Genomic DNA, 14,967 nt, shown 5'->3' with positions numbered 1-14,967 from the left:
AAAAAAAAAGCCGGAGATCGCGCGCGCCGGCGGGTGAAAAACGGCATGAAACCGGCTGGCGCTGGTGGAAGCGAGATAAGAGCGGAACAGTGTGAAATGGCTCGCTTCAATCACGCTTCAATCACGGAACCCTACCAGGGAAAAAAACATGTGTATGAAAACTCCCATCGCTGTCTCGGATTACTGCAAGCGGCACAATACCGACTCCCTTCCGGTTTCCACCGGTAAGTGTGAAAAGGCCCTATGACTGTAGAACAAGTCCAACTTCTCCAACAAAAATCAGGGTTTTTGCATGAGAAAAGAATTAAATACTTAGGTGTATACATCTCAAACATGCAGTAGCTTAAAAATGGACAATTACGATAAACTACTCAAAGAAATTAAAAAAAGATTTGGAAAAATAGCATGACTTGAATTTATCTTTAATGGGAAGAATAGCTTCAATAAAGATGAACGTTTTGCCAAGATTGTTATTTGTATTCCAAACTATTCCAGTACTCTTAAACAGTGGGTTCTTTCAAGAATTGAACAAGATGGTTTATAAATACATTTGGCAAGGCAAAAAACCAAGAATCAAACTAAAGATATTGCAAGATTCTAAATTGAGAGCAGGTACGGGCCTCTCAGATTGGCAACTGTACTATAAAGCTTATGTGCTCTTGTGGGCAAGAGATTGGTTACTATTGAATGATAAGAGACAGTTATTGCTAGAAGGACATGATCTCAATTTAGGCTGGCATGCATATTTATGGTACCAAAGATTAGAAGGACATTCATATTTTAAGAACCACTGGTTTAGAAAATCTTTGTATCACACATGGCTATGGTTAAAACCGAGAATTTACCAGAAAATTCCAAGATGGGTATCTCCAGTGGAAGCATTCGCTCCTCCAAATCTTTTGAAACATAATCAGAGTTAGAGATATGATGACCTATTGAAAAATGATAACCAATTGAAAACCAGAGAACAGCTGGAAAACGTGGACATTAAAATGAGTTGGTGGTTGAGAATGCAAGTTGAATCTAGGTATGCCAAAGATAAGACAACAGACTTTAACACAGAGCAATATCCATTTGATGAAATCTGTTTAGGTTCTCAAGAAAAGCTAATTTCTAAGCTATATGCATACCTATTACAGATGAAGATGCAAGATGAGGTAGTAAAAGATTGTATGGTCCAATGGGCAAAAAACTTGGGACATAACATCAGGTTAAAAGAATAGGAGAGATTGTGGAAATTCAATATTAAACTAAGTCAGTAACCTTTAAAGAAACTATGTATAAGATAAGGTCAGAGCGCCCCTGCTCCAGCTGCAACGCCACTGAGGATCTTCTCCGCAGCTGAGAACGAAACGTCTGGAAGGAAAACTTTCTCCAGTAGAACACGGCACTTGAGCCCGAAAGATTCTACAAACCCTAATGATGTTACCAGCCGTGAAAACCTGAAATCTTTGATATGTATAAGATGTTTTATAGATGGTATATAAGTCCACAGAAATTGTGTAAGATGTATACTAACATGTCTAACAAATGTTGGAAATGTACTAAACATGTGGGATCTTTCTATCATATGTGGTGGACATGTGAGGTGGTGAAGGACTATTGGAAAATGGTTCATGTATCCGTATGGGGAAAATTTTAAAAACAGCTGAACTGGATTACTTATCCCAATTGTTGACTGGGAAATCTAAAGAAGAAGCAAGAAAATATTGGTTGAAACTACATATTTGGTTAGATACTCAAGACTCTTAAGACTCTTTGGTGTGAACTTATATTTCCTCTCTCCTGTACTTTTTTATTATAAGACTGCCTTTGCTGGAAATCTCAACTTGAATAGGAACTTCAACAAGAAGACTTATGTTATGAATGTATTAAAATGTTGATGATCTAAAGTTAAGAGATAATAATAGGTGACAATATATGTATTCTATGAAAGTATATTAGATGCAGACCTGTATTCTGAGAAAGTATATTACATGCAGACTAAGATATTTGTAAGTTCAACTTTTTGCTTCCTCTCACGCCTTATCCCCAACCTTTGGAAAACCAATAAAACTTTTAAAACACATGAATGAAAGAAACTGGATCTTCTTGAATCAAATACTATTAAGAAGCACCTTATTTTCACCAAGCAGAAATACTGGTATAGCCACTCTAGATCCTTAAAACTTCTTTCATGGAAACTTCACACAGAGATTGCAGATAGGCAGATTCATTTGATTAAGGACCCCTCAGGGAAAGTTCATTCATCACACTCTAAAATTTGCCAAGTCTTTCAGAACTTCTTTCAAAACCTGTATGCCTAGGATAATTGGATTTATCTTCGATTCATGAGTTTCTTAATCAGCCCAATATTGTCAAAAAGTTAGACTGTGTACACAATTACTCCCCTGACGGCCATCAAAAATATAAAAATCAATGTCCCCAGGTTGTGATGGTTTCCTGTCAGACTTCTATAAGAAGTTCACCGAAAACATTCTTCCCCACTTCACAAAGCTCTGCAATTACACTCTGGACTCTGGTACCTTCCCAGAAAGTTGGACTTTGGCTAAAATTATTCTTCTTCCTAAAAAAGACCCGAAATCCTTTCACCCTATTTCACTTCTCAATACAGATTACAAGCTTTTCACATCCACCAGACTCAATCAATTTATCGGCCAGTACATACATGAAAACCAAACTGGGTTCATTCCTCAGAGACAAATAACCGATAATATTAGACAGGTTCTAAACCTTATTCAATATGGCAAATATAAACCTTATGAATCTTGTGTTTTAGCCTTGGATGTGGAAAAGGCATTTGACAGAATTGAACCCAAGTACTTATTAGTGGTCCTGCAATCAATGGGGTATGGTCCAAAATTCCTCTCCACCACAGAGGCATTATACTCCTCTTCAAAGGCTCTTCTCCATATTAACGGGGTCTCAACTCTGGACTTTGCTCTTTCCAGAGGAATGCGACAAGGATGCCCCCTTTCCCCTTTACTTTTCAATATTGCTATCAAACCTTTGGCCAACTGGGTTAGGCACTCTTATTTAATTTCCGGTTTTCACATAGCTCGCATGGAATATAAAGTAACTTTATTCGTGGATGACATGGTCCTCTTCCTGCAAGACCTATGCTTATCCCTACAAGCATTAATTCCACTTTTTACCAAATTTCACCAAATCTATTACAATTTATCCTTTAACCTTGCCAAGTCCTTGATCTATCCCATTAACATATCCTCAGATACGCAAAGATTATTGCAAGGTATTTATCCATACCGCTGGGTCTCTACTTATTGGTCATATCTTGGGATCTTTATCCTCCTAGACTTAAAAGACCTGATTAAGGCTAGCTTTACAGCGGTCTACCACCAAATCAAGCTGACTCTCCAATCCTGGAACTCTTTAGCTCTATCGTTGCTAGAGTGGATAAACACAATTAAATCTTTTCTTTTTCCTAAATTTCTTTATCTATTCTGTGCCCTCCCAATAGCCATTCCAACACATTTGATATGTAAATGGCAAGAACTTTTGAACAATTTTATTTGGAACTACAAATCTCACAGAATCAGCTTTGAAAATATTAAGAGGTTAAAAACCAAAGGGGGACTTGCATTCCCAGACCTTAACCTATACTACAAGGCCTCTATGTCTCTATGGCCAAAATACTGTATTTCCACCCAAATCCATCATGGGTATACATTGAGGAGGCACATGTAACGCCTTGACAGTACTCAGAATTCATTTGGCTTAAGAAAAAGGATAGACCAGGCTGGCAAATTGTTAATCCATTTATGCAGGCTCTACTTACTCTCTGGGACCAAGCCCGTCAGGATCTGGCCCTAGGTCTGTCTCTTATATCCTCTTTCACAGGACAACCATGTTTTCCTCTGGCACAACACCTATCATCATTTTCTATCTGGAAAAAGACATCAGTTACATTCATCTTTCAACTCTTTTCTAAAAAGAAAATATTAACTAAAGCACAACTAGAGGATAAAACAGCTACCAAAATTCCTTGGTTTGAGTATCTGCAGTCACTTTTTGAAGTCTCTTGTGTAGTGAGGCCATTTCTCGCCCCCAAATAGAGTTCGAATATCTCTTTTCCAAATCCCACCCTAAATCTAGAGGGCTTAGCTTCCAAGTATACAATATATTAATGTTCAAAGACTGTAACACCCTACCCTCATATTGTATGTGCTGGCAACAGGAAAGCAAAGTTCCTCTATTGACCTCTCAGTGGGACTATATTTGGGAAACCGAAGCCTTTTGCACGAATTCCATCAACATTCTTCAACAAAACTACAAATTAATGGCACAATACTCCTCATCATTGTGCTCATATAAATCCCCATCATTCTCCTCTCTGTTGGCAGCAATGTGGAATGATCACTTCCCTCACTCATTGCTGGTGGGATTGCCCAGTCACCAAACCTTTTGGAACAAGGTTCTACCTCTAGTGGAAAACATCACAGACATAATAGTTCCCAAGCAGCTAGACATTATTCTTAATAACTGGGAATCTGTTAGGACATCACCTTCCAAAATCTCACTACTAATTTCACTCAGAACAGCAGCCAAAACTATCATAGCACAGAATTGGAAATCCCCTAGCCCCTTGAGTGTGGACAGTTGGATGCGTAAGGTATGGGATCACATCACTCTAGGGACAATTACCACTGACTTGGACTCTCGTGACCCTGTCAAAGCTGCTCAGAAATTTTATGCTAAATGGTACCCGGTTTTAGATAAAATTGATATAGACACTTTGTATACAGATTCAGTCAACAAACGAGCAATTCATAAGAGTATTATACTATCTTGATTTGTATTTTGTAACCTTATGATTTATTATACTTGATTGACAAATAATGGGACAATATGTTGCTGTATAAGAAATCTATGTTTGATTACTGTTTTATGTTTGTTTATGCATAAGATAATAAAGAATAAAAATTGTTTGTGGGAAAAAATGTTAAATAATCAATAATCAAAAAGGGACTTTGGTTTGGTCAGAACTGACTTTTGGATGCAAGTTTGATTATTTAACCTTTTATATAAAGTCCAATATAAATGCAGTCCTGAATAATACATTGAACATAATTTGTATACAATTTAGTAATAGTTTATTTGCATTAGTAATTTGGGATACAGAACTTTGGTGTTTCTGTATAGTTGAGACTTTGTGTAACCGTCTCCCAGTTTTACTTGACTACCTCTCTCAATTGTATAGCAGAGCTACTGAGCTAAGCCTCTCTTCCTTCTATTGGCTGAGGATCCTCCCCCTCCTTGTCCCCTTGCTACAAAGAGAGAGAGAGTGTGTGTGTATTTTGTTGACTCATTATGCCAGGGGTCTCTTGGGTGCAACTGGGTTTTCCTCACCCTTTTCACTGTATTCATGCTTTTGTGATTCAGTCTTTTTCAATAGGAAAGCAATTTAGATGAGAAATAACAACAAGCCAGTGAGATGGATTAGGCTGAGAGTGTGTGTCCAGACCAAGTTCCTCCAGCACATTTCCTCTGTAGACTGGGGATTTTTAACCTAGACTTCCCATATATAGTAGGCTGATACTAACCACTATACATTGCTGTCTCTATTCTTGCACTGCCTCATAGGAGTTGTAATTATTTATCTAGGGAAGACAACCCTCAGTCTGTGTCATGGTGCCTTCAAATGTGCTTGACCAGCACATGAAGCAACTTGTGTACCAAGCTCACAATGCCCAGCCATTTCATGTTTTCCTCTGGGTCATAGGTTCAAAGCATTGACCATGAGATTTCTGTAATGAATGTCAATAAATCAAAAGTAAGCTTGCAACTTGTAGATACACACCTGAACAACACCTGAACAGCATACTCAAGATTGCTATAGCACAGACATTATCTTCAGATTTTAATGCAGTTATTCAGAGCAAGAGGTGTTAGATATCAGAGACTGTTAAACAAAATATTGCAAGAGTGCTAATTTTTAAGCATGTTTTATTTATTTATTTATTTTTAAAAAAATCTTTGTGTTTGTCCATGGCCCGTATAAAGTTTATATCTCTGCTACCTGGCATTATATTTTATGATACACATGGCCTGGCCCAATGAGGTCTCATTAATGTCAGATCTGGCTGTCATAACAAATGAGTTCGACACCACTGCTCTAGCCTTATGTGGCCTTTTCATACAGTACAATGCCAGCTTTCTTACCCATGCAACCCTGTTTCACTAGTTTGTTATTTTTTTTTGTATATTTAGAACTAGGATTCTCTTTCCACTTATTTTGCTGAGTGCTAGAAAAGGATGCAAGTCTCTACATATAAAAGGATAGAACAGATCATGACAGATAATTCTACTGACGTGAAATGTATACATATGACTAGTGTTAGCAGGATTTATCTTATGATATTGTCAAAAGTAATTTTCCCTTCCAATTTTTGTTAGGCTAATTAAAGAAAACAACAACCCATTCCAAACCTATGTCTTGTAGTTTTTTGAAGAGGTTGAAATAGATGCCGTTTATTTTAGGGACAGGGTAAAGTAGCCAAAACTAACAACTATTGCTCCTGTACTGGTTTAGATAGATGTGGTTTCTCTACTTATTTTGCTGTTCTATGAAGACATTATACAAGTTTGCATATCACTAGCTTGACAGGCACCTAGTTAATGAATCATACAAAAAAGTCAATTAAAATTAAATCCTTAGTAGCTTAAACTTAGCAAAACTGTGGTAGCAGAAATGTAATAATTCTGTGATAAGCACAAGGAACCTGTCTATGCAGGACTGCACAGAAACAGAGAGGGGACTTTTCAGGAACCTCTTCTCCATCTGCAAAAAACACCTCTTTTGATATTTGGAGGAATGGGTGAACACACAAAAGAAGTGCATCCCTTCCAACACAGATTCAAATGATGGCATACCAATGTCAGGAGTCTTTTTTACAACTGCATTGTAGGTGTCATCCTAGATACTGTGATGTCATATGTTCAGCTGCATGGCAGCTATGTAACTGAAAGCAAATTAAAACCAATTGTCTCCCTAGAAACAGTTATTTCATTGTACAGTTAGTGTCAAGCAGACGCTGAAAAAGCAGCTAACTGGGTAGTGGATGAGCATTTTAAAAAGAAAGATAAGTTGGGAGGAGTTGCTGAAAACAATTTTAAAGATCCTCCAAAGCTGTTCACACATCAAAAAAGATCTTCCCCTAGACATTGCACAACCCTATGTACCCTTCCTTTTCAATATGGTAGAAGTGATTTTTTTTTACAAGTTGCTTTCTCATGTCCAAACGAGCAATTCTATATTATGAGTGGTCTAAAACTTTATAGGATGTAAAGATTCACAATTCTACTCCACCTGCATCTTCTTGCAGTAGCATGACAGTCCCCTTCAGAACACATGCCATTTAGGGTTTAAGGTAAAAGATTTCCACACATTAATAGGATGCATACAATGAATGTGTATGGGTGAGGGAAAGAGGCAGGATTATAGATAAACCCTGCCACTGAAAAAGGCATTGTAAGGTCTCCACAGGCCTTCTGCGTATGTAGAGTGTTACCACTGAACTTACAGAGCCAGCAAGTGGATGAACACAGAAATCTCTCCACACTCCCAGGGATCTGAATTTTTTCACACTGATGCTCCACATTTTGTACAATTCCCATTAAGATTAGTGAAGACACCCTGTACCATTGCTATCCTAGGAGTTCAAACTTCAGTAATGAAAATAGGAAGAAATTATGACATTTGGAAAATCACATTTTTTTCCACTGTATTTTTTCCAGTCACTTCCTGGTACATCTTCCAACCACATACCTCTGGCCTCAACAATGTATTTTAAGATAGAATTTTACACTGATAATCAGGGCCAGATCTAAGGGGGGGCAGAGGGAGGGGGTGCTTGCCCCAGGCACCGACAGAGGGGGGGCACCAAATTGGGTATGGAGTCCATTGTATTCTATGGGATCATAAAATAGAATGGCCCATAAGGGGGCACCATTTTTAAATTTTGCCCCCCCTCGAAAAACATGTAGATCTGTTCCTGCTGATAATGTCATTGTTTGCAGTAATTGTACAGTGCATTTTCCCTTAATTTCTATACATGCCCAATTCTAGTCACATTCATTGAGAAGTTCCACTGCTTTCCAAAAGATTTACTTCTAATTAAGTGTTGTAAGCTGGGTCTAGTTTACAAGAAGTCCTCAGAACAGAGACCAGACACAGCTTTCTGGTAGGAATCAAGTTTAATAATGCTTTAACTCCAACTCCAAAAGTCTGGTATATCTTTTAGCTCTTAGGTTATTACATGATGTATAACACTAGTGTCTAAAATAATGCTAAAACAGAAAAACATACCAAGCTGATTTTGCCAGAATATGTGGACCATCCAGAAACTTGTCTAATCTTCTTAAGATTCTGTTCCAAGCAGTCATGAATGTGAATAAACTGGCAAATGCTTGTATGACAGCTAATAGTGAGTGACCCATTTTCTGCTTCAGCTCCTAGAAATATCAAGATACGGCTGTCTGCAGGGCCTTTTTTGTACAAAAAGTCCAGCAGGAACTCATTTGTATATTAGGTCACACCCACTGACATCACCATTGTTTTACACAGGGCTTTTTTGTAGAAAAGGCCCAGCAGGAACTCATTTGCATATTAGTCCGTACCCCCTTGTCATGATCTGTACTCTGCTGAGACAGAGGCCTAGTGGGCCTAGGGAGCCTGTGTCTCAATAGAAAGAGACAGCCTACAGTCCCCAGAATGCTTGGTGCTGGTTTCAGCCAATCAGCGTCCAAGTAGGCTCTGAGGAGAACTGTTTAAAAGCACTCTCTGGAGACAAATGTTCTTCTTTCCTCCTGAGAGGCCAAGCAGGAAGGATGGCTGCTGTTTAGGAGGAAGACCCTCACTCTGAGGGAGAGAGTGAGCAGGCCGAGGCCTAGGGCCTAACAGACTAGGACAGTTAAGTTTAGTCGCGTTAGGGACTTTATGTTTATTTTTCTTCACCCACGTTACTGTCAAGAGTATACCCCCACTGAAGCCTCTTGTCGTATAATAACCTGTGATTATTCTTTAAGACTGACTGACCCTGAACTAATGTGTAACTTTGATTGAGACTGCCTGCATTTTTGCTTTCCTTTTTCCACCTGCTTTGCTCATCCCTTAGTAGTTATCTTAGTAGCTTGTTAACATGACAACCAAGGTCGTGGACTGGAGGAGAATGGAGACAAATATAGATAGTGTACCTGGAACACAGTAATGGAAGGAGGGGATCTAGAATTGCCCGCCAGAATAGCCCGCCGCTTTTTGACACGCTTTGCTTGAATAGATAATGGTTGACCGAGGGTATATATGCAGTGCTGCTAAGCTGTGACGTTAATTTCAGCAAACTGTTGTATCGCCTTATGATGCTTGGAATGAACGTCTGAGTTAACTGCCTGCGTGTTCCTTGACCTGGCATATTGCTGAAACTAACGTCAGTTTTGTGGAGGTGACCCTCCCCCTAACAGACCTCTTGAAAACAAAAGGCAAGGGGGCGCAAGCACTAAAGGGCAGCACCAACGTAGCATGGATGGTGCAGTGCCAAACGGCATTTGAAGAACTGAAAGCCAAATTTGTATCCAAGCCCTGTTTAATTCACCCAGACAAGAACAAAAAGTTTGTGGTTCAATGTGACGCAAGCAACATGGCCTGTGCAGCCGTGGTACTCCAGGAAGGGGAGGATGGAAAGTTGCACCCTTGCACTTATTTGTCCCAAAAATTCAGTTCAACTGAACGAAATTGGTCAGTATGGGACAAGGAAGCCTCAACCATTAAACTGGCCCTAGAAAAGTGGAGGCATTATCTAGAAGGGGCTGGAGAGCCATTTGAGCTTTGGACAGATCACCAGAATCTGGTGGCACTAATTGCCACCTGAAAGCTCAACAATAAGCAAATTTGGTAGGTGGGGTTCTTCCACCGCTTCAAATTTACCCTTGGCCACATCCCCAGGAGGTTGAACTTCCTAGCAGACGTGCTAGCCCGCCTCCTGCAACACGACAGCAAAAGGGAGGAGGTAGTTGACTCCCTCTTCACCCCCACCCAACTGAGCTCTTTGGTCACCACCCGATCACAAACCCGGAAGGGGGCGGAGACCCCCGATACCTTCTATGAATCCATAAAAGATTCCCTGGTGGGCGACCCGCCAGATGACGGATTACAATTACAACACTCCAACGAGGGGTTGTGGCTGAAAGGGAATAAATTGTTTGTGCCGGAAAAACTGCGGGGTGAAGTGATTTGGAGAGCGCCCGGGGGGGGGGGCACTTCGGATTTGTAAAAACCATCCACCTAGTACAAAGGCAATTTTGGTGGCCTGGCCTAAGGAAGGACATAGCTCAATATGTTGCTGGTTGCCCTACTTGTGCAATGGCAAAGAAATGGGCAGGGCCCCTACTGAGGAAACTACAGCCACTGCTCCCTGCCTCTAGACCCTGGGAATGCATCTCCATGGATTTTATCACCAACCTTCCCCCTTCCCAAGGGAAGACAGTGGTATGGGTAGTAATGGACACCTTCTCCAAACAAGCTCACTTTATACTATGGAAACAACTACCCACTGCTAAGAAACTCACCACATTGTTTATACAGCACGTATTCTACTTACACGCTTTTTCCAATAAGGTGATTTCTGACTGCGGGGCGCAATTTGTTGCCAAGTTTTGGGAGCACCTGCGCGGTCTGGCAGGGGTAGAGAGGGGGCTCAGTTCAGCCTACAACCCCCAGACCGACAGCCAGATGGAATGTAAAAACGCTGTGCTCGAACAATTTTTGAGATGCTACACCTTCTTCCAACAGGACAACTGGGCAGACCTACCATTTGCAGAGTATGTCTATAACAATAGTGTGTACAGTGCGACCAAAGCTTTCCCTTTCCAGATTGTGAATGGGTATGAAGGGAAACCGTTCCCCGAGCTTCCATAGCCTCCCTCTGCCCCTGTGGATTTTACAGAATGGTGGTCCAAAATATCAAAAGGCTGGGGGGCCATCCAGAAGGAATTGATCAGGCCACAAGAAGCGTATAAGGAATAGTATGATAAAAAGCACTCTGAGCTATGGGATCTTAAGGTGGGGGACAGTATTTACATAGGAACATAACAGAAGCCATGTTAGATCAGGCCAATGGCCCATTCAGTCCAACACTCTGTGTCACACAGTGGCAAAAAATTTATATATATATATATATATATATATATATATATATATATATATATATATATATATACACACACACACACACACACACACACACACACACACACACACTGTGGCTAATAGCTACTGATGGACCTCTGCTCCATATTTTTATCTAAACCCCTCTTGAAGGTGGCTATGCTTGTGGCCGCCACCACCTCCTGTGGCAGTGAATTCCACATGTTACTAACCCTTTGGGTGAAGAAGTACTTCCTTTTATCTGTTTTAACCTGTCTGCTCAGCAATTTCATCGAATGCCCACGAGTTCTTGTGAGAAAGGGAGAAAAGGACTTCTTTCTCTACTTTCTCCATCCCATGCATTATCTTGTAAACCTCTATCATGTCACCCCGCAGTCGACGTTTCTCCAAGCTAAAGAGTCCCAAGCGTTTCAGCCTTTCTTCATAGGGAAAGTGTTCCAGCCCTTTAATCATTCTAGTTGCCCTTTTCTGGACTTTTTCCAATGCTATGATATCCTTTTTGAGGTGCGGCGACATTTCCACCAAACACCTCCCCAACACCCAAAACTGTAAGAAACTGGGGATGAAATACTTGGGGCCCTTTCCCGTTAAAAGGATTATAAACAATGTGACTGTTGAACTGGAATTACCTAAAAATTTAAGACATGTCCACCCCTGTTTCCATTCCAGCTACCTCAAACACAGCCCTGGTCCCTCGCCTTGGCACCTGCAGCAAGAACCACCAGCTCCAACTCTGATTCATGGTCAAATTCATCATGAGGTGCAGGAAATGTTAGACTCTAAACTAAAGGGGGGCAAGTTGTTTTATCTCATCAAATGGACTCATTTCCCATTCAGTCAAGCCGAATGGGTCCCAGCATCAGAAACCAACTGTCATAAACTGATTAAAGATTTCTGTGCCAAATATCCAGACAAATCGGGGAAAGGGGGCCTTAAGGGGGGCAGAATGTCAAGAGTATATCCCCATTGTATCCTCTTGTCATATAATAACCTGTGATTATTCTTTAAGACTGACTGACCCTGAACCAATATGTAACTTTGATTGAGACTGCCTGCATTTTTGCTTTGCTATTTAAATCAAAGGCCCTTAAACCCATAGTGAAGAATGTAAAATGCTGTAATACGTCACACATTTCTTTTGAAGATGTGACCCATTGCTAATCTCTCTTTCTCATTCATTGTACCATCTCAAGGACAGTTCTTTTGAGTCAATTGAAGTCAATGGGGCTTAGCACAATTCTCTTTAGGATGACCCTGCCAGTATCTGTAAATCAACATCTGGAGTAGCTGGGGTTCACATAGAGATCTCTCTCAGAAGAGCAATACTCATAGGACTAAATCATGCAGCATCCCCATGGGCCTCTTGAACAGGTTGTAAGTGCAACCACTGCTTTTCTAAGAGGACCTGGGGAGAAGAACACCATGTACAACATCAGTTTGCATTTAAAAGTTCCTTATGTAGTCTATTTGATTACAATTCTTAGCTAAACTCAGCAAAAATCGAGACTGTAAAATTTGTTTAGCAAGAAAGAAGACAGAAGAGAAAATCCTGCATATTAGGGAAGGAAGAAGGTGAGATTGGCATAGACTGCTTTAGACTCCATGGCACTATATCCCACTGAGGTCCCTCCCTTCCCAAATTTCCAGGAATGTTCTAACTCAGAGTTGGCAATCCTAATTTTACAAGAGAAAGATGTTGTTTGTGATATACTGATTGGCTTCTACAGTAACAAGAAGCATTTAGCCAAATTCTAATCCCTATTTAGAGCTATCATTTATACTAGAAGTTATGCAATGTTCAGGTGTTTCATAGAAAGGTTGCAGCTCAGTAACTGTTTTCCTGTCCTTTCAAAATCATGCTGTAACTAGGGTTGCCAGGTCTGACTCAGGAAATATCTGGGGACTTTGGGGGTGGAGCCAGAAGCAAGGTTGTGACAAGCATAATTGAACTCAGAAGGGAGTTCTGGCTATCATATTTAAAGGGACCATGTTCCTTTTAAATTCCTTCATTCCACTGGAAATAATGGAGGATGAGGGCACCTTCTTTTCTAGGAGAGGCAGCAGATGCTATGCTGAAAGTCTGGTGACTCTATCTCAAAAAATACCCACAGATCAATTCTCCATTAATTCTCCAGTCTCCATAGGGTATAATGGACTACTCAGTGGACATTCCCCGCCTGCGCTTTCTGACAACCCTGAAGTGGGGGGGGGAGATCCCCTGCCCCCAATTGGGGATTGGCAACCCTATACCTACCAAAAGACAACAGACAAAAAAACCTGATAGCAAATATCAGTGAAATCAGCCCCAGTCTCAAGAATCTACCCAAGTAATATTTATGATGGTGAAATACACATTCAGAATCCTCAGGTCTTCCTTCAAAAATCTCAGCATCTTCATTGGATAAGAACAATGACATCATGTCTGTGCAAGAAATGTGCCATATCAGAAAGGTCTAAAAATCATAGATGCCTTGATCATGTTTTAAACATTTGTTGCTACTAGCAAGGTCATTAGATGAACACAAAATGCAGACTTGTTGGACACTTAAGATGAATAGGCAAATTCTGGTTACAGAAAGGATCTCAAAACACTGGATTTAGACACACCTATAACAGTACAGTCCTATGCAGAGTTACTCTAGTCTAAATGCACTGATTTCAATGAAATCAGACTGAGGTAACTCTGCATAGGATTGTACCGTAAATATCCAGTACAGTCATCACATTTGAGTTTCACCTTTCCTCCAAGGGGTGGCAATGGTGTTATTCCATATTATCCAGAAAAAAAACAATGATGTGAAAGAAGCTAAGTATTCACAAAATCAGTTAGTGATAACTGAATCTATGTCTAACAATTCATTGTATCATGCTGGTGATAATAGCATTCACACTTAAAACAGCAAATATTCTTCTTCATTAGACAAGGGATTTACAGAATTCTACTGGATTATTTGGACTACACATTATTTTAGGTAGCTTGTAGATCAGCAAGACCTACCAAAATACTCTGTGAATAAATCAGGGCTGAAGCTTTACCTTTTAGATATAATGGAGTCCTTGTTGCTGCCATAGGGACAGCACCACTAAGTAATTTTAAAATGCTATGAGAGAGGGCCAGATCCTGATAGAACCTCAGCATGGTGGACTGGGATGCTTTTGTTCCTCCTACAACTGCGCCTTATCTAGTGCTGAAATGGTTGCACCCCATCATGGCTGTTTTGGTACCTGAAAAGGTGTAGGGGGAACAAGAGTGCTGCACTTGGAGTCAGGATTGGGCCCTTGTGGCTTTCTTACATCAGAAAGGTGGCAGAGTCCTCATTGATGGCCATGAGGATGCCATTATGTCTAGTTAGGCCAAAATTTCAGCAATGTAAAGCATGACTGAAGAAGGAAACTGCTCCTTTGCTCAGTACTCACCATTGTGCTGTAAATTTCCATTGGTGGTAACTTGGCACTCATCCACTTCAGTTTCTGGAACACTAGGTTTAAAAACAAAAAAAACAAAAATCCCAAGAACTCTTCTTGAACTGCCTGAAAGCGTTTTATGTATCTCCAAAGCGCATGCAAGTTTATTTTATTAAGTTTGCGCACCTAGTTCATTATATCAAGGAGTCGGACAGGCTACATAACTCTCATACAGACCCAAGATGAGGTGCTATAACAATAGACTGAAGTAAGATAGACATATTCTTATGATCATAGGTCAGTACTTCAAGTACATACATCTGTCATCAAATGTGTGGCATATTTTCCAGAAGCAGAAGGCTAAGCAGAGAATTTTGTTA

The sequence above is a fragment of the Heteronotia binoei genome, chromosome 21 (assembly GCF_032191835.1).
Source record: "Heteronotia binoei isolate CCM8104 ecotype False Entrance Well chromosome 21, APGP_CSIRO_Hbin_v1, whole genome shotgun sequence".
NCBI classification, from domain to species: domain Eukaryota; kingdom Metazoa; phylum Chordata; class Lepidosauria; order Squamata; family Gekkonidae; genus Heteronotia; species Heteronotia binoei.
The sequence above is the reverse complement of the archived record's forward strand: the minus strand, read 5'-3'. Positions refer to the sequence as shown.